Below are 19396 nucleotides of genomic sequence, written 5' to 3'. Positions count from 1 at the left end.
CTAGTATTATCCTGGCTCCTACTGAGTGAGTGGGGGCAAGCATTCCATTTTGGAAAGCAAGGGTACATCAACCAGGCTGACGAAAGTGAGAATATCTCACCATTTTGGGGTTTAGCACCTGGGATTCACAGAGACAAGTGGATGGGACTATCAGGTCAACCTGTAAAACTTTAACAAGCGACTCTTATTTTCATGTTGGCATAGCAAACCAAAAATTGATCAAGGCTGTGGACTTTGATTCGCATCATTTGTCCCTTGAGGACAGAGTAAAATGCTTTGATTTGATCCCCAGTAACGGTCTCTGTGTACTGGTTCATGTTTTGATCCGCCCAGCTTCCGTGTCCTTCTTTGGCTGTCATATCTCTTGTGGGTTGTGTGTGAATGTCCCCACGTGCTTATGTGTGTGACTCCTCGGCCCTTGTGGGGGAATTGTAGATTCTTCAGGAGGTGGCCCCTTGCTGGAGGGAATGGTCAATGGGAGTGGGCTTTGAGGGAACACTGAGGGTGCTGTTTTCTCTGCTTCCTCTGCACGGTACATGTGATCAGCTGTCTTCCTGTTCCTGCCACTGTGCCTTCTCTGCCTGCTGCCAAGTCTTCTCCTCCATGATGACCTTTGCCCCCCGGACCTGTAATCCAAATAAACCATTTTCACCTCGATTTCTTTTTGTCAGGTTATTGATATCAGAGAAATGGAAAAGAAACTAATATTACGTCCTATTTTTCTTTGTGCAGAATGATCACACAGTTTATGCCTTAGACTTGAGCACTTTGGTGAGATTAAAGTGGTCTTCTTTTCAGCATAGCTTTTCCTGGGAAATGAGTCTACGTGAAAGCAGCATGGAGCAGAGCCCAAGCCATGTTGGAGAATGACTCCCGTCTATCACGGGAGGTCATGGTGGACCTGATCATCAGAGAATCCCGTGAAACAGGAGTGTGTCTACCTAGTGAAAGTCGGTCACTGGCGGCTCGTCTTTGAAGGCTGTATATTGTCCACATCCCTTCCTGTATTTAATTTTCTATTCTTCTTGGCCTCCCTGACGTGACCTTCTCTGCTTTTCCACACAGCTGTTTGGTAACATAGCTCGGTGAGTAAAGGTATTTGCCTTGCAGGCCTTGTGGCCTGAATTCAATTCCTAGTACAGACTTAAAAGTGGGAGGAAACAATTGATTCCTCAAAAAGTTGTTCTCTGACCTCTCACATGTGTACCTCGGTATGAATGACCACATATATGGTTCACACACACATACACAGGCATGTACACACATATACACACACACGCAGAGTCATAATAATAATAATAATAAAATAATCTAAAGTTTCAAAATTTATGGGTGGAATGACCCAAGGATGGACATATGGAATCTGAATCATCCAGATGACAGGACACAGAAGAGGCCACCGTGAGGCCTTGATGAAAAACTTAGTGCCTCCTGGCTCCTCCTTTGACAAACTTGCCCTTTTGTAAAAGACCCAGGTCATTGCAATCTGTAGTTTGATTAAGTTACAAACCATTGTGGTTTCTGTAAAGTACCGAAAGTTAATTTTACTACCAGCCAAACAGTTTCCGTCTCTTGTGTTTGCCCCACAAGCCGCTCACTGGGGATGTAACGGCACCGACGAAGGTGTTTCTCTGGTCTTTCCAAAGCCGCTCTCTGGGGATACAACGACACCGACGAAGGTTTTCCGTGGCATCTTTCCCAAGCAGAGCAGCTCTGCTTCTTGCACGGGCCACTGGTGAGCGTGCTGGAATTCCGTGGTGGGAACTTGGGCTTTGGAAAACTTTCCTCTGTGAGAACTGCAGAGGTTGCCTGTTTCCATGACCTTCAAGAGGGCAGGAGGACCACTTACTGTGAAGCTAGGCTTCCTGCAGCTTTGGGTGCAGAGGGGAAGTCTGGATAGTCTTGTGATAAGGACAGAGTAATTAGTAAAAGGACATCCACGGAGTTGGGAGAGGAATTTAGCGGTAGCCCTGCTCTTTCTCTTTCATCGGTGAGTCTGTTACAGTGACTGTACACAAAGCCCGAACCAGAAAGCCACAGAGGAAGCTCAGGGTAGAAACGACTGAGGAAATGTCACAGCTCTCACACAGAAGTGCCTTTTATTGCTTGTTCCTTTATATCTGTATTCCTCGAATACACTAAGTAATGCAGCTTTGGGAAATATGGAGCCATTCTCCGGGTCCTGCTTGCACAGAAGACAAAAGTCAGAAGGATGGATTATACTAACTGGAATTGAAGTAACCAAAAAACCTTTATTGGTTCCTTTCCTATCATTCCCTGACCCAAATTTATTTACTTATTTACTTACTTATTTACTTATAAGTGGAGACTGTTTGTTTGTCTCCCAGCTGCCCAGACACAGAATCTATATTGATTGCAACACTGTTTGGCCTATTAGCTCAGGCTTCTTATTAACTAGCTCTTTCATCTTAAAATTAACCCATTTCTATTAATCTGTGTATCACCATGAGGCTGTGGCTTATTGGTAAACTGCGTCTGTCTCCTTCAACATAGTGTCTGTCTCCTTGACTCTGCCTACTATCTCTCTGTATCTCTTCCAGCCTGGCTATATTCTGCCTTGTCATAGGCCAAAGCTGCTTCTTTATTAAACAATAGTAATAAAACATATTCACAGCATACAAAGGAGCATCCCACATCATCTATCTATCTATCTATCTATCTATCTATCTATCTATCTAATGTCTATCTATCTATCATTTAATGTGGATGAGTATTTTTCCTACATATATTTGAAAAGCAGAAAAACCACACGCATTTCTGCTGCCCGTGGAGTCGAGAAGAAAGCACTAGGTTCCCCAGAACTGGAGTTCATGTTGGACTAAGTTTCATTGTGGGTGCTGGTAGCAAAACCCGTGTCCTCTGCAAGAACAGAAAGTGATCTTAACCACTGAGCCATCGCACTCGCCTTTCCTAAGCAATTCTCAATGCCCCACACAGAGCACACTCAAATGACAAGTGTCGAGTGCTCTTGAGAGTGACACTTAACAGAAAATTTTGACTATTTTCCTTTTCATAAATAAAACTGTCCTTGAACACTGGAGACATGGCTTAGTGTGTAAGAACCTTTACCACATAAGCCTGGGAACTCAGTGTGGGATTTTGGAACCTGGGTAGAAGCCACAAGGTGGAGAGCAAGGTCCATTGCCCAAGGCTGTCTTCTGATCCATATGTGTGGCATGCATGGGCAACTGCACACACCAGCATCTACGTATGCACAAACACAAACAAGTAGGGTGGGGATTTGCAGATTTTAAAAAGGCTATAGAACCACTGTTAGTCATTTCAGTGACTTCATTGATACTCACAGCTGTGTGTACAATGACAGTGTTCCTCTGAGTCTTCATAAGATCCTCTCCAGGTTTCTAATTTTTACTTATTTTATTATTGAGAATTTCAGACAATGGGTTTCATTCATTTCCCCAAATCTCCCTATCTCTACCTCTTCCCTCTTCTCACAACCTCATATCCCCCCCTTTCTTTTTCTCAGGGCAGAAACAAAAAACACACCACTAAGTACAATTCTGCTGTCCCTGTGCTATCCTTGGATTTGGGGGTGCCAACTGGAACATGCTTGACCCACCAGGATCCACATACTGTAGAGGGCTCAACCCTAAATGGGGGCTCTGTATCACGCCTTCTCCTTTCCAAGGCTCAGTGATCACTGAAGAAGAGGACACAGAAAGATTGTAAGAGCCAGAGGTATTGGAAGACTACAAGGAACCAAGGAAGCGGTATTTTCTGGACACAACAGGACAGCTGAACATATGAATTCACAGTAGCTGTGACACCATGCATAAGACATGCAGGAGTTCAAGCCAGGCAAGAGCCCAGCATGGAGAGGAGAGCGGCCCATGGAGGCCCACCCCCAACTGAAAGCTATTGGCAACTGGCAGCTTTTGGGGGAGGAAGAATCTATCCTTTTCGTGTTCTTTTTCTTCCAAAGTTTTTATTGATTCTTTGTGGATTTCACATCATACACCCCTATCTCATTCAGCTCTGCCCCTTTGTATCTGCCCTCTGCCCTTATAACATCCTCCAAATAAAGTAAAATAAAATTTAAAAGAAAAGAAAAAGAAAAATATCTTCGTGGAAACTGTAGTGTGATGCAGTAAGACACACAATATACTCTTTACTCCACACATCTTTACTTGCAAATGCTCATTGCAATGAGACACTGGTCTGGTTCCAAGGTCTCCGGCTTCTACAATACTATCAATACTGGGCCTTCACTGGAACTCAACTTGGATATCCTGTTGTTTCCCTGTGATGTGGAAATCCTGCAGTCTTGGATCTTCAGGGCTGTCCCCTACATATGCTCCAGCAGTTCTTAGGTGGATAGACGTTGAAGTGGGTCAACTCATAGCCCTGGTTCTGGGCCTGGATTGTTGCTGGATTGGGAACCAACAAGTGGCTCTCATCCTCAGCCTCAGTCACAGACTCAGCCAAGGCCACAGACACAGCCTCACTCACAGGCCTGGCCACAGTCTCAGTCAAGCCAGAGACTCAACCTCAACTTCAGTCACAGCCTAACCCACAGCCTCAGTCTCAGCCTAACCCACAGCCTCAGTCTCAGCCTAAGCCACAGTCACAGCCACAGCCTCAGCCACAGCCACAACCACAGCTGTAGCTAATTTTTTAAAAAAGTCTTGAGGGAAGATTTAAAGTCTTGGTTAAGGTATTGCCTAGATCAGACTAGCCTGTGGGTGTGTCTGGGGGAGTGTGTCTTAAATATTAATTAATACAGGAAGACTCAGCCAGCTGTGGGTGGTACCATCTCTAAGGAATGAGGTTATGGACTATATGAAAACTAGCTAAGTATGAACCTGTGTGTGTGAGAGAGGAAGAGAGAGAGAGAGAGAGAGAGAGAGAGAGAGAGAGAGAGAGAGAATAAGTCAGAATGCAAGTCAGAGAGTGACCCAGACAGCAGTTTCTCCTGGGCCTCCTGCTTGAAGTTCCTGCCTGACTTCCCTCAAGGATGGGCTAACCTGGAAGAGTAAGCCAAATACATTCTTCCCTCCTCTAAGTTGCTGTTGGTCAAAGATTTTAGTCACTACAGAAGAAATAGAAATGGGACAGTCGTCAGTGATGGGTCTAAACAAATTGAACTAATTAATAACAATTTTAAAAACCAACAAAATACATGCCCCTTTGCCGTGAGCCCAAGTTTATTTCCGCAGCCTTTACTTCATCAGTAACCGGGTGAAAGTCTGTCCCAGAACTTTTGCCATTTGACTTAAAAAGTAAAAAATGTAGTTAACTGTCCAAGCTCTTAGCTGCTCAAATCCACAATGTTGCAGGAATCCGACTTTAGACTGTTCTGCAGTAGCTACAATCAGAGCGATAAGCCTCATTTCGTAGGACATTCTGTTTTCTGCAGTAAAGACTGTGAACTGGGTGGTATGTAACACTCTTGCTATCTGGGTCTAATTTCTCTTGCTAAAGACTAGTAATTTAAAAGAAATATATCTTTTCCACAGTCGTGATAGACCCATCTGCCTATAAATTCTATTCTTCACTTTCATAAACTAAGCAGGGTGTAAGATTTAATTATTTTTTAAAAATGCAATTATCATAGTTCTCTCTAGATTTCTATCTTTTCAGTCCTGTCCCTGTGGTTACAGTTGAAAGTAGAGGAAGAGATATTTCTCTATCTTCCTGGAGGCTAGAGTTAAAAAATTATCCCTGGATTTTCAATATGTATATAGAAGAAAGAATAGAAAACTTAAGAATATATGGTTATAAATAGCTCTTTGGTTCTGGCTTTGTTGTTTCTTTCAACTCTGAAAATTTTATTCTAGGGTCTTCATTGAAATATACATAATTACCTAAGCTTCACAGTTTTTCAGACTTGCAGGGCCCGTGTATTATTGCACCTGTGCAGCAGCTTTATAATTCAGTGGTAATTGAAGAGCAATTATTTTTCACGACACATGTACATTTTTTATATCAGATTGTTGGCAGATATTCTTTACGATGGTGTCGTCTTCGCTAATGAGAAAATTAGAACAAGTTCTCTCCAAGAGTGAGGCGTCTTGCTAACTCGTTTCCTAGCTCCTGACACAAATTTCAGGAAAATCTTTTGTACTGGAAAGCAACTTGTACAAATCGGCACGATGCCTTCTCTGAAACTGGAGAATCATGGGAGGGATAGTGAACTGTTTCGTAGGACCTACCGGTAAGGGCTTGTTTGTTTGGTCCGTATGATGGCTCTTAGAGCAAGTTTGCATAGACACTTCTGTGGATATTTAGATCACAAAAGTCTTAATGAATTTTAAGTTCCCTCCTTCCACAGCACATGCATGTGCAACCTACTGTGTCTACTTGGCACTGTTGGTACATACATGTTTCCAGGACTGACCACTTGAAATTGGACCGGCTGTGTGGAAACCCGTCCCTGAAGAAAACTGATTCTTTCTGTCCCAGCAGTCATTGACTACCTGTTGCTCTTCTTCTAGGGTAGGGGCACTGTGGAATTTCCTCTGTCCATGTTGGCATGTCATCTCGTATTGCCCTTATGCTGGTCTTCTTCAGACCACCATGCTGTTGAGATTTCATTGTGTATCTTTCTTGTCAAGTAGACACTGTCTAGCAATAAGTGTCCCAAGCCTCCAGCTTTTACAGTCTTCCTGATCCCTCTTCTATTATTTGTGCTGACCCTTAGCTGTAAACTTTTTTCTGTAATAGACGGAGACATACAGAGATCCAAAATTGGTCAAAATGAAGAATTTAAGCTTTTCATAGTTACTTTCCAAAAAACAGATCTAGTGACTTGCACAATAATTTGGTGTAAGACAAGACACCATAAGGCTGACATGTATCCACTATAAACTTAGGTAACAAATCACTCAATTTAGACCATTTAGAACCAATCAAAATTCAACACACACAGAGCATCTGCTCTCTGTCAGGCACTCTGCCAGATAGTAAGAAGCTAACTTTCCCCTAACTACAGTAAGTGGATCAGATATCCTAGATTTGCCATATCTGCACAAACAGTAGTGATGATACTACCTCCGGAGTAGGGGATGCAGCTCAGTTGGCAGAGTGTTTACCTAGTATGCACAAAGCCCTGTTTTCCCCAGCATTACATACCTGGGGATTACACATTCATGTACTCCAGCGCTCTGGAAATGTATGTAAGAGGCGCAGAAGAGGCATCGAGTTGGTAGCCTGAATAGCAATGGGGAAAAAAGAGACACCTTAAAGATTCACGTCTGATGAGGAGGTGCGGCTGGGCCAGGACAACAGACCCAGCAACCTTTACACATAGTACAAGGAGCTGGGGGAGTGGTTGAGGCTAATAAGTGGAGAGAGGGTGTGAGACTGGGCAAATTGAAGGATTTTGACATTGAAGACAGAAAACAGAGTTGCTTTCGGAGTGTGGGGGAAATTAAAATGTTGTGGGTGGAGGTGCTTGAAAGGACAAAGTAGTCGGTATGTCACGTTGGTCATACTCAAGCATAGTGACTTGACCTGCTGACAGCCATGGTTCTGATACCTTTCACGAGGGAATGTTTCCCTGATATTCAGTGCTGTGCTGAAGGTGTGTTCAGAGTGCTCAGAAATGGACAAGGATATCTTCTGAGATTGGGGACACAGTTGGGTGATGTTTTAGCTCAGCCTAAAGAAAGTGAATGTCTGTCATGTGGGGAAGGTTATACCAAGAATTACATTCACAGAGGCATTAAGAACTAAACCTAGAAGGGGATAACCATAGCATGTTAGGCTTGCTCTCTGACTGGAAAAGAGTGGATCCCCTCTTTTCCTCAAGGTTATGAATTTCTTCCATGCATATTTGTTAATCAGAGTGAAGAAGAAATGAATAAGTTTCTGAAGTCCCTTTCTCCATGAATTTCTTCTTCAAGAGGCTTCATAAATAGGGCTCAGAGTTCAGACAAAGGGAAGAAAATGGAAGAAAGGACAGAAAGAGGCTTGAGACCCGGAAGTACTAAAACCAGAAAGATAGAAGCTCTAGTGGGCATAGTAAAGGTGCTGGTTTTCTTAATATATCACTTCACTGCCATGGGACAGAAGTATCTACAGATGCTGTCTTCTTTTTCCTGCTGCCTCACCCTCAGCCCACATATATTTGTATGAGGGATATTTAATAGGTTTGGAAAATTTAGAAGAAAAAACAGGCTATGGCTGAATATTTACTTTGAGTTTAGATATTTTATGCAAAAATTCCAGGAGGAAAATGAGATAATGATTGATATATTGGCCTAGGACATGAGAATATGAATGATAAAGATCTTCATTTTGGGGTCATTAATATATAAATGATTATTAAAGCCAATGGAACAGTTAAGGTCATCTTGGAAAAGTATGTGTAGTCAGTCTATAGTGGTATGCTGTTTGTGTTTCAATCAATAAAGCTTGTCTGAAGGTCAGTGCAAAGCAGTCACACTGGTCAACCATACAGACCAGGCAGTGGTGGCACACACCTGTAATGTCAGCAGCCTCACTAGTCAGCCATAGAGGCTGGGCGGTGGTGGTGCACACCTTTAATCCCAACGCTAGATAGAGGAATATAAAATGGGATGAGGCAGGAAACTGCTCTCCTTCAGAGAAGATTTCAAAGAGGTAAGAGTCCTCTAGGGGCTTGGCTGTTTATACTTTTCTGATCTTTAGGTTGAACTCCAATATCTGTCTCTTTATTTTTATTATTTGTATTGTATCAGTCAGCCAAGATTGCTACCCAGGACAAAACCCCATGGCAGATCAAAATTTCTAGATAGGATAACTATATTCTTTACCCTTTGTGATGGCTTGCATAAGAATGGCCCCATAGGCTTATATATTTGAATGCTTTGTCCCCTGGCAGTGGTACCATTTGAAAGATTGGGAGATGTGGCCTTGTTTGAATAGGTATAGACTTGCTAGAAGAAGTATGTTACTGGGGGTGGGCTTTGGGGCATTCCAAGGCCCAAGCCAGGCCCAGTGACTCTCTATTCCTGCTGCTTGTGGACCTGGATGTAGAGCTCTCAAATACTTCTCCAGCTTCGTATGGTGCCTATGCAGCACCATGCTCCCTGTGTCAATGAATTTTGGTGAACCTCTGAAATTGTAAGCAAGCCTCAATTAAATGCTTTGCTTTATAAGAGTTGCTGAGGTTATGATGTCTATTCAGAGCATTAGAACGCTGACTAACACAACCTTCTGTGTTCTGAGGGAGCTGTTGTTGACCGTAGTCATGATTTTATTGTTTAGATGTGAGGTATCCCTACCAGGCCATGTATTGAAGGGTTTTCACCTAGCAGGTAGTGTTGAGATATAATTGGATCATGGCTGCCAACCTCACAGTCTCCACTCATGTTCACAGGGGAAGAGATTACCGGGAGATGGGAGTTAGTCAGAGAATGTGGGTCACAGGAAGGATGCTTCCCAAGGGTACAACTTGTCTCTGGCCCTTTCCTCATTCTAGCTTCATCTCTTTTTGGCCCTGAGGTTAGCAGCCTCCTATGTCACATGTTTCTAGACCCACAGTGTTTTTCTTTGCTACAGTCTAGAGCAATGGAACCAGCTGTCAATGGAAACCTGAAATCATAAGACAAAATAATTTTTTCCTTGTTGTGTGGGTTTGACTGAGAAATGTTCTCCACAGGCACATGTGTTTGACTGCTTTGCCCCCTTTAAGTGGCACCATTCACAGAGGTTATAGAAATTTTAAGGAACCATGTTGGAGAAAATACAGGAGCGGGCATCTTTGAGGTCTCATAGCTTCTCCTGGCATCCTCCTCTCTGTCCCTGCTTTCTGTGTGTATGGAAATGTGACTTCCTGCTCCTGTTGCCATGCCTCCCCTCATTATTGCCATGTCCCTTCCACTGTGGTGGACACTAGTTCTCTCACACGATAAGCTCAAATAAATCCTCTCTTCTCTGAGTTAAGTTTTGTCAGTACATTTTCCCCCCATAGGAACACAAAAGTTATGATTACACTCCTTTAGGTTATTTTTCTAAAAATATAGCCATGATGATGGAAAGCTAACTAATTTAGACATAGTAGGTGAGTAAAATGGACACCCAGGAACTCTTCTATATAGTTAAGTACTAGAACCTCTTTTAAGAAAGAACATTATGGGGGTAAGGACATAACTTTGTGGGTAAAGTGCTTGCCTTCTTTGCTTGAGAAACTGAGTTGACCCTAGAGCCCATGTAAAGGGGGCATGAGCTTGAAATCCAAGCACTTGAGGCACAGACACGGGCTTTCTGGTCAACCTGCTTAGACTACTGAGTGAGCTCCAGACCAGTTGAGTTTTAATTCTATGGTTTAATTCTCCTTAAGGTTTGTTTTTATTGTGTGTTCATGTGTTCATGCACAGGTGTGTGTGTTTACATGTATGTATCTGTGTGAGTGCCAACAGAGGTGGAAAGAAGGTGTCGGTCCTTTGGTGCTCCAGTTACAGGATGTTGTGATCTACAAAGCCTGAGTGTTTGAAATTGAACTCTATCCTCTGGAAGAGCCACAAGTACTTTTAACCACTGAGCTGTCTCTCCAGTCCATTTAATTCTTTATTTGTTGTATTTTTATTTGCAACAGTGATAGGGCTGGCCCACATAATTTCACCTTCTAGTTTCTGGATACCTCTGTTTTAAAAAAGAGTGCTTGCTTGTATATTTGTGGGCATAGCCAGTTAATACGATAAAAAAAAAAAATAAAAGAACCTACCCTGACCTCAGTTTGGCAGTTTCTGCTGAGAGAAGTCAGTGACTGTTCCCAGGCATCTCTTAGCGCTGTGCTGATTGTTCCCATTGAACACGCAGGTAGCGCATAGCATTTAGCCGCTGCATTCCTCACATTTGCGATTCATTTTCTGTGTCAATTCATGTGTTTGATATTATAAAAATCATTTTAAACCTAGTTTAACTTTTCTTTTTTTACGTTCGGCTTATTCATAATTTTATGAGCTATAAATTTTATTGCATTGTGAATTGCCTTTCCCATCTACAGATAACTCTGAAGAAGTCCTTGGAGGAATTGCTTAGGATAGGATTTAAAAAGAGAAGAGAGAAAAGGGACTTTTGTTGAAACTTGGTACATGTTAGGCTACAATGTATCCTTGAGAAGAAAATGACCAAGATAAAAAAGAAAAAGGCCTGACCTTGTCTGGCTTTAGTTAAAGTGTTTACACCAACCAAACATGTAGATTCTGGTTACATCATGTAAAATGAATATGAAATTTGGTATGATTGCATATCTTATTAAAACAACTCTAATAATTTATACAGAGCCCTTCATTTTAGGCTATAGATTTTGTTGGTGTGAATTTTCCAGATACCTTGCTGCCAACAAGTTTGAAAATGATGAGAAAATGCTAGTTTTTATTTTTCTTGGGAAATGCTGACTTAATCTTGATACAGATTAAATTTGGCTTAATCTTGATACAGATTAAATCCGGACTTACTCAGGTCATACCAAACACTCACTGAATGTTCTAGTCTTATTTAAGCCTGTAAGTGCCAGAACTCCACATGAGGGAAGTCATGCTGGTTGGTTTCACATTGGAGTTGTGATTACTGCCAAAGATGAAATAGCTCAAAGCATATGGAAGAAAACCTACAATAAATTTGGAATCCGAGTTCTGATTTGATGGTTTATTGTTGCTTTTCTAGATATTTACTACAAATATAATTTTATTTAATCTCCTTCCATTCATGTTCTAAGCCTCTCATTTTAATTTTTTCCTGAACATGTTACAGTTATGTCCCTGGAGAGTTTTAGAGGTTCTGTAAGAGACAGTGGGGGAGGCAAAGGAGCGCTGATTTGGATTAACATTGGAATGGCAACTCTGCTCACAAGGATTCCACTAAAGCACATACATCCTTCTGTATCTTGTGCTTTAGGGGCAGAGTCCCTGAAATGCATGCCTTTGTAACATGAGGGCCGACTTATTGGGGTTTCTGTCCTGCCCGGTACCCCACAGCCAGCAAGCCCCAAAGAAAATCACACACAGGACTCCATAAGATTATAAACTGATTGGCCCATAATCTCAGTCTTCTTATTAACTAATTCTTACATCTTAGGGTAACCCATAATTCTTGTCTGTGTTAGCCATGTGGCTCAATACCTTTTCCAGTGGGTCAGGTTACATCTTGCTTCTCTGTGGTCTGGGCAGGAATGGAGGAATGGGCTTCCTCCTTCCTAGCCTTCTCCTGTTCTCATCGCCCCGCCTCTGCTTCCTGTCTGGTTGACCTGCCTATACTTCCTGTCTGGCCAATCAGCGTTTTTTTAAAATACATGATTGACAGAATACAGATAATTCTCCTGCACCATGCCTTCATCTTGAATCTACAAGCCCAGCCTATCTGCTCTGGTCTTTTCCTTTGAATTTTCCTCTCCAGAATGCTTTGCTCCCAGATTTCCACATGCCCAGCTGTTTTAGTTTCCATCAATCCTTCATTAAGAAATCACTTTCTCAGTTGGCTTTAGACTGAATTTCTTTAAAATAGTGGAACACTTTTCTTCTTCCTACTCAAGGTGACCAGTACGCCCTAGCTTGCTGGGACTCTTCTTATTTTAGTATTGAAAATTCCACACCTAGTGAACTATGTTGGATACAGTATCTTAGAAGTCCTAAAGATTCAACCTATCATCTATCTATTCACCTATCTCCCCATCCATATATCCACCCTTACACACATCCTCTGTCACCTATGTATCTATCTAATCCATCTATCATCTGCCCACTCATCTACCCACCCCCTCATTTAATTGAACTAAATTGCATTCCACAACAGTAGGCTTTTTTCTTCTTCTTCTGTATTCCCCTATCCCCAAAGAAGCATTCCTAGGGCTCCCAAATAAATCTCAACGAGTATTTGTTAAATGAATGAAAAAAAAATCTATATGTCAGGGCAGATTAGTAAAAATGAGAATAGAAAGGCCATGTTGACATTGCCCGTCTGTCCAAATAGCTGCCAAAATTATGTCTTGATCCTTATCATCTTCACAACTCGTACTCACAGGCAACCCGCACGAGTCAGAGACTCTAAATGGTAGGAAATGCGATGCTTTATACACAAACAGTTTGAACTGAAAATTGAGATTTAGGTAATGGAAATGCTGATTTGTATCAGAAGTGCCCTGCAGGATGATCAGATTGGATGAGCTCTTTCAGGCCTGCTGCAGGCTGTTGGAGACACTAATAGGCAACGTTGGGCCCGAAAGCATGACAGAACTGGTACAGCATCTGACTTTAGAGGGGGCACAACACCGGAAGCTCCCAAGGCTTGAGATTGACATGCAGTTGGCCCAACTGCACTCAGACGTCCACTTAGAATATCCCAGTATGAGCCATCTAGTGGAAAAGCCAGCAGCAGAAAGGAAATGTAGCAGACTGAAAAGGTTATCGGATGGCCTCAGATTGGGTGACTTACCTGGAATCATGTGTATGGTGCTTGTCACTCTGTGTCATGATCACAGTTGCATTTTCATGTTTGTTGTTCTTGTCCTTGGCTATTTTTTTAGTGTGTGCTTTCTGTGTGTGTGTACACTGTGTGTGTGTGTTTGTGGTGTGTGTGTGTAGTGTGTGTGGTTGGTTGTGTATGTTCATGTGCTGTGGCATGTATGTGTTTGTGTGTGGTGTATGTGTGGTGTGGTGTAACATGAATTCTAGTTGTTCTTAATAATAAAAACCTAGAGTCAGAAACAGGGGTTAATGCAGAAAGATCAGAGAAACAGAGCAACCATCCACTAGAGAGTTCTTACCTCTATCAATGCTCAGACCAAAGGGGTGATCCTGTCTCTACGAATCCTCAGACTGCATGCTCAAACTGAATCCTCAGACTGCATCTGAGCTCCTGTTTCCTCCTGTTTTATATTCCTCTCTCCCCCCAGCCATATCACTCCTGTCTCCACCTCCCTAGTGCTGGGATTAAAGGCGTGGGATCCGAAGTGCTGGGATATCCTTTGTGTGAGCTCTGTTTCTGTTTTAGACAGATTCAATCTTGTGTAGCCCACAGTGGCCTTGAACTCACAGAAAGCCCCCCCTTTCTCATCCTGGGATTAAAGGTGTGTGCCACCACTGCCCAACCTCTACGGCTAGCTAGTAGCTTAGCCTTGTACTCAGATCTTCAGGCAATCTTTATTTGTTAGATTACAAACAAAATATCACTACAGTGGTGTGTGTGTGTGTGTGTGTGTGTGTGTTTGTGGTGTGTGTGTGGTGTGTATGTGGTGTGTATGTGTGTTTGTGGTATGTGTGTGTGTGTGTGGTGTGCATGTGTCTTAAATCTTTCTCAATCACTCACCACGGTATTTATTGAGACAGGGTCCCTCACTGAAGCTAGAACTCAGTAAATCTGCCAGGTTAGCTGGTTAACTAGCTTCCAAGATTTTTCTTTCCCCCCTGCACTGGTGACAAAATTACAGGCATGTGTCACCATGTCTGGCGTTTTCACCTGTGTGTTGGTGACTTAACTAAGGTCCCCACACTCGCATGGCAAGCATTTGACAGTCTAACCCATTGTCTCAGCCCCAGTTTTTTTTTTTTTTAAAGTTAAGTCCCAGACCTAAGGTCAAGGGTCACCTTTTATAATTCCCTTCTGTCTTCCTCATTTGATTTTAAAATATCTCTTCCCCATACCATCTTTGGCACTCAACCAATCATCAGGCCCTATCCATTTTATTCTTAGCCATTTTTTAGACCATGGCCTCTTTTCTAACCTTCTTTCCTCATCCATACTTGATGTCTCTCAGTAACTATTGTAATTCTGCTCATCTGCCCCCACCTCTTTTTGTCACGGTCCCTTCTTTACTCAGCTGCATGGCCTTTTGTGTGCTAAGTCACTCTTCAGAACAAAATCCGTGCTCCTGGAGACGACCCACATTGCCCGCCTCATCTGTCTTCTCTGTTTCTCCGTGTTCTGGGCTCCAGCAATGGGAACTTCGAGTTTGTGTGGGAGTGCCAGCCTTTCCTTCTTTACCTGTCTACTACTTCATGAACACTGCCCTCTCCATCTCACTGTATGTCTTGGAACATAAATAAGATTATATTCCAAGATTCATTTTCAGTGTCTTGTCTTCCAGGAAGGTGTTTTGATGCCCTGGTCCATGGCAGGTGAAGTGTGCCTACTCTGATCCACTGTAACACAGTGAGGGTGGTGGGGACTTTGGTGCCTCATTGTCATCTACTTGTGTGTCTTTTTCTTCCTTTTCCTCCTCCTGTATTTTTAAGCACAGCCTAAGCCTTACTTATCTCTGGATAGGTAGCATCTAAGGAGGGACTTGATGATAAAGCTGTTGATTGAATAGTTGGTTACAAGAACTTGAACGACTGCAGGGCTTCACTGTGATCAGCATTATATCAATAGGCACACCCACCCTGCTTATTTTCCTCTTCTCGAACGGAAAACCTTGTACTTCAGTATTTCAACACACTCATCAACTATCATAAAAATTTCCATATCGTGTCAAGGTCATGCTCCTGAGGATCCATGCTGAAATCTCCTCTTTTATTTTGATTCCCTTTGGGCAGTTGTAATGGACTCTTGGCTGCTGTCCCAGCACCCATGATTAGCGTACTTCAGTGGGTATGAAATGCTGCTATAGAATTCCATCCAACGTTGAATCAAATAAGTATGTAACTCCGGCTTTTGTGTCATCAAAGTTAGAGATGGGAAATAATTATTGGTTTCACATTTGAGTCTGTTCCTCTTGGGAACTGGGGCAAAATTGTTCCCTTTGGGCATTTCATCCAACAATTTAAGTGAAGAACCAGCAGGTTCTCTGCTATTTCCTCTGGGAGACCCTTCCGCTGTCAAATAGAAGTGATTTTCAGAACAAAAAGTAGAGGGAAAGTCTTCCTTCCATTTATATTAGGTTTTCCTTATAGACCCTGCCTACCTAAGTCCTGAAGCGCCTATACATGCTGGGGTGTATTCTGTGGGGGGAAGGGTTATGTTCCTCTGTGAAGACCCTTGAAGACACAGCCTTTTAAATGACCCATTTAATCATAGTCATTTGAGAATGAGTTGTTCCTTTATTCACACAATCTAAGTTGGTTTTAACATCTTTAATGCCAGATTTTTTGGTGTGTGTGTGTGTGTGTGGTTTTCTGCTCATGTTAATGTGTACACCTCAATCTGACTATATTGGCATCAGGTCCAAAGCAATGATTTCTGGGCCCTGGGAGCCAATTGCTGTATACTATATTGATTTATTAAACAACTTAAGATGTTTGTTTGGATTTGGCATTTGCAATCTGCGGCATTCCAGTAAAAGGCTTTACCTGGGAATGATTGCGTGAGAGGGAGCAAAGGACATTCAAAAAGCAAAAGCCCTGGAACCTTACAGGGATTGCTATCTGGGTTGATGTCGGTATTCGTCATTAAGGTAACACTCCAAGTTTGACTAGAAGCCTAACCTAAGGAGATGTTTTCCTCCATTTGCCTTCTCCCAGTGCAGTCAGCATACAAGAGGGAGGATTTTTAGCACCAAGGAAAGAAGGCTTCTGGGAATTGAAGCCAACTGAACAATAACTCAAAAACCCAATCTTCAGTTTTCTACTTGTGAAATATCAAAGATGTTCGGCATTTGCCAATCTCTCATGTCTCATTTCAGTAATGCGATACTTACATGGCTGTTGCAGGGGGGTGTAACATGAGGGCCAGCTTGTTGGGGTTTCTGTCCCGCCCAGTACCCCAACAAGCCAGCAAGTCCCAAGGAAAATCACACGGAGTCTACATCAGGTTATAAACTGATTGGCTCATTAGGTCAGGCTTCTTGTTAACTCTTATAACATATATTAACCCATTATTCTCATCTATGTTAGCCATAATGGCTCCGTACCTTTCTCTGCTGGGCAAGTTACATGCTGTCTCTTCGGTGGTCTGTACAGGAATGGCAAGGGAGGTTCTGCTTCCAGAATACTCCCAGTCTCTTTGCTCCACCCCTACTTCCTGTCTGGCTTTCCTGCCTATACTGCCTGCCTGGCCAATCAGCGTTTTATTAAAATATGATTGACAGAATACATATAATTCTCCCACACCATTTCCCTCTTTTTTTTTTTAAACAAAGGAAAATACCCATAGTCCATTTGTTGGGAATGTGGGCGTAGTATTTCAGGCTACTTCCTGCTGGTTGGGGGCACTGATGATCTTATGGGGACCTAAAGAAAATTTAGAGTTATAATCAAGTCCTGACTGGAGTAGCCTGTGAGTCTTGATCATCTCAGGCAGCAGTCTTGAATCTGTTCTGGATGTAGAATTCAGACATCTGGGCCATCTGTTCCTGTTGGAGATTTCTCAGGTGGCCTCCCTTGATCAAAGCTGATTTTTCTTAACTCAGAATGAATCCATAGCCTCTCATTTTCTGTGGAAACAAAAGCAAAATCTCTTCCCCAAAGTAACATACCTTTTGACTTCAGTTTTGAAGCCAAGGTATTTTCAAAATACCTATCTTGGATTAATTCTGCAGCATTTATAAGCAAATATCTTTTAGCAACTGTTGCTCCTTCCTCAGCATTCAAACAATTCAAAGAGAACATAATAGTATACAGAATCAAGATTCTCTGTGTATTTTCCATCTTTATGTGGCTTTACTTTAACCTCTATTTCTTATATTTTTACTTTTACTTTTTGAGACAGGTTCTCTTTATATCTTAGTCCTGGAATAACTCTGTAGATCAGGCTGTCCTTGAACTCACAAAGATCCTTCTGTCTCTGCCTTCCCAGTACTGGGCTCAAAGGTGTTTGCTACCACACCTTGAACTCACAGAGATCTGTCTCTGCCTCCCAGGCATTGGGATTAAAGGCGTGTACTACCACACCTTGAGGTCACAGAGGTCAATCTACCTCTACCCCTTGAAGTCACAGAGGTCAATATGCCTCTGCCTCCCAGGCATTGGGATTAAAGGTGTGTACCACCACACCCAACTACTCTCTTTCTTTCCTTTTAACTTTAAGAACTTTAACTTTTAGCCTGCATATACACACTGTAAACCATTTAGAGGTTTTCTTCCTCTTTGAATCTCTCTTTACTGTATATTTTTCTTTTTCTGACCACATGAGCCATTAATTTACTAAGCAATATGGAGAGCTGTGGCTTTGACAGCTAGATCCAGCTCATTCCTTAGCATTTCAGCCTCAAGGCTGAGGTACCAGCCAGAGCTGTGTTCACTGCCACAACTCTATGGCGTTTCAAAGTCCTTGCCAGCAAGCAAGCTGCAGCATTCTGCTCACAGACCACACTCAGTCGGACTGCCTGCCTGAAAGAGTCAGAGTTTGCTCTGGCAGGACAGCCCAGAAAGCCGGCATTTTAAAACAGCACAGCTTTTTTCCTGCTACGACTGAAAACCGAAAAGCATGTGTTCAGCTTTTCACCAACAGCATTTAAGTGTTTCGTGGCAGGACCTCTTAATGAGCTGCAAGGTTTTGCAGTTAAGGCTGAGTCAGGAAGCCTCTCTTAGAGGAGAGCCTTGCTTGCCTCTAGCAAGCAAAGTAGACCCGAGAAATTGCTGCTACCAACAAAACATGCTTTACTCTATTCTTTTTCAAGCTTTCTGTGGATTCAGTTATCCACGTCTGGGCGCCATATGTAACATGAGGGCCAGCTTGTTGGGGTTGGGCGCCAGATGAAGGCGTAAGTCACAGACAATCCCACACCAGTTTGGAATTATGATTAATAGAATGGTTATTTATTCAAAGGGGAAAAAACTTACAGATTACCGTCCCAGACAACAGCCCCTCCGCGCGAACAGGAAAGGAGTCCAGGGGCCGGAAACGGAGCCGGAAGACAAAAAGAGAGTGGAGGACAGCCGCTGCTTTTTTTAAAGGGAGAGACCACGCCCCAATGGGCTGGTAACTCAGCGGCGATTGGCTGAAGGAGCTGAAGGAACTCCCACAGCAGGGGGGTTAACTGGTGTAACATGTAACATGTCTTGGTGCACTGTACACACCCAAATCATTTTGTATTACTTTTTACCAAGAAGATTACTGTGCTGTCCAAGTCTCTGTGGACAGATTGGCAAATGTATGTGAATGACTTCAACAAATTTAATATGCCTTTCATGGAGATAGGAAGCTAAAGTACATGTTATATTTATTTAATTATCAATAAATTACTATGAATGACATTAAGTAACAAGTTCCGCATAAGTCTAATATACATCTGCTGCTACTAACACCGCCAATTATTAATCTATTAAATCCTTTCGACAGCCTCCTCTTGACCTATAAAGCCCTTTAAACGCCTTTCCTCCAATGTACGTAACTATGTTCTCGAATCTTACTTGAGGCACCTCAACTGTGCCTGCTGTGTGAGTAGTATGCAAATGTGGCCTACTAGAACTGTATTTCAGACATCCTTGAGGTGTTTGCCTCCCCTCTTTCTTGCAATTAATTTATCAACAACATTAATTAAGTTTTCAGAGTAAGC

This window comes from Myodes glareolus, chromosome 3, assembly GCF_982192425.1.
Source record: "Myodes glareolus chromosome 3, mMyoGla1.1, whole genome shotgun sequence".
NCBI classification, from domain to species: Eukaryota; Metazoa; Chordata; class Mammalia; order Rodentia; family Cricetidae; genus Myodes; species Myodes glareolus.
Note: the sequence above shows the minus strand (reverse complement) of the source record.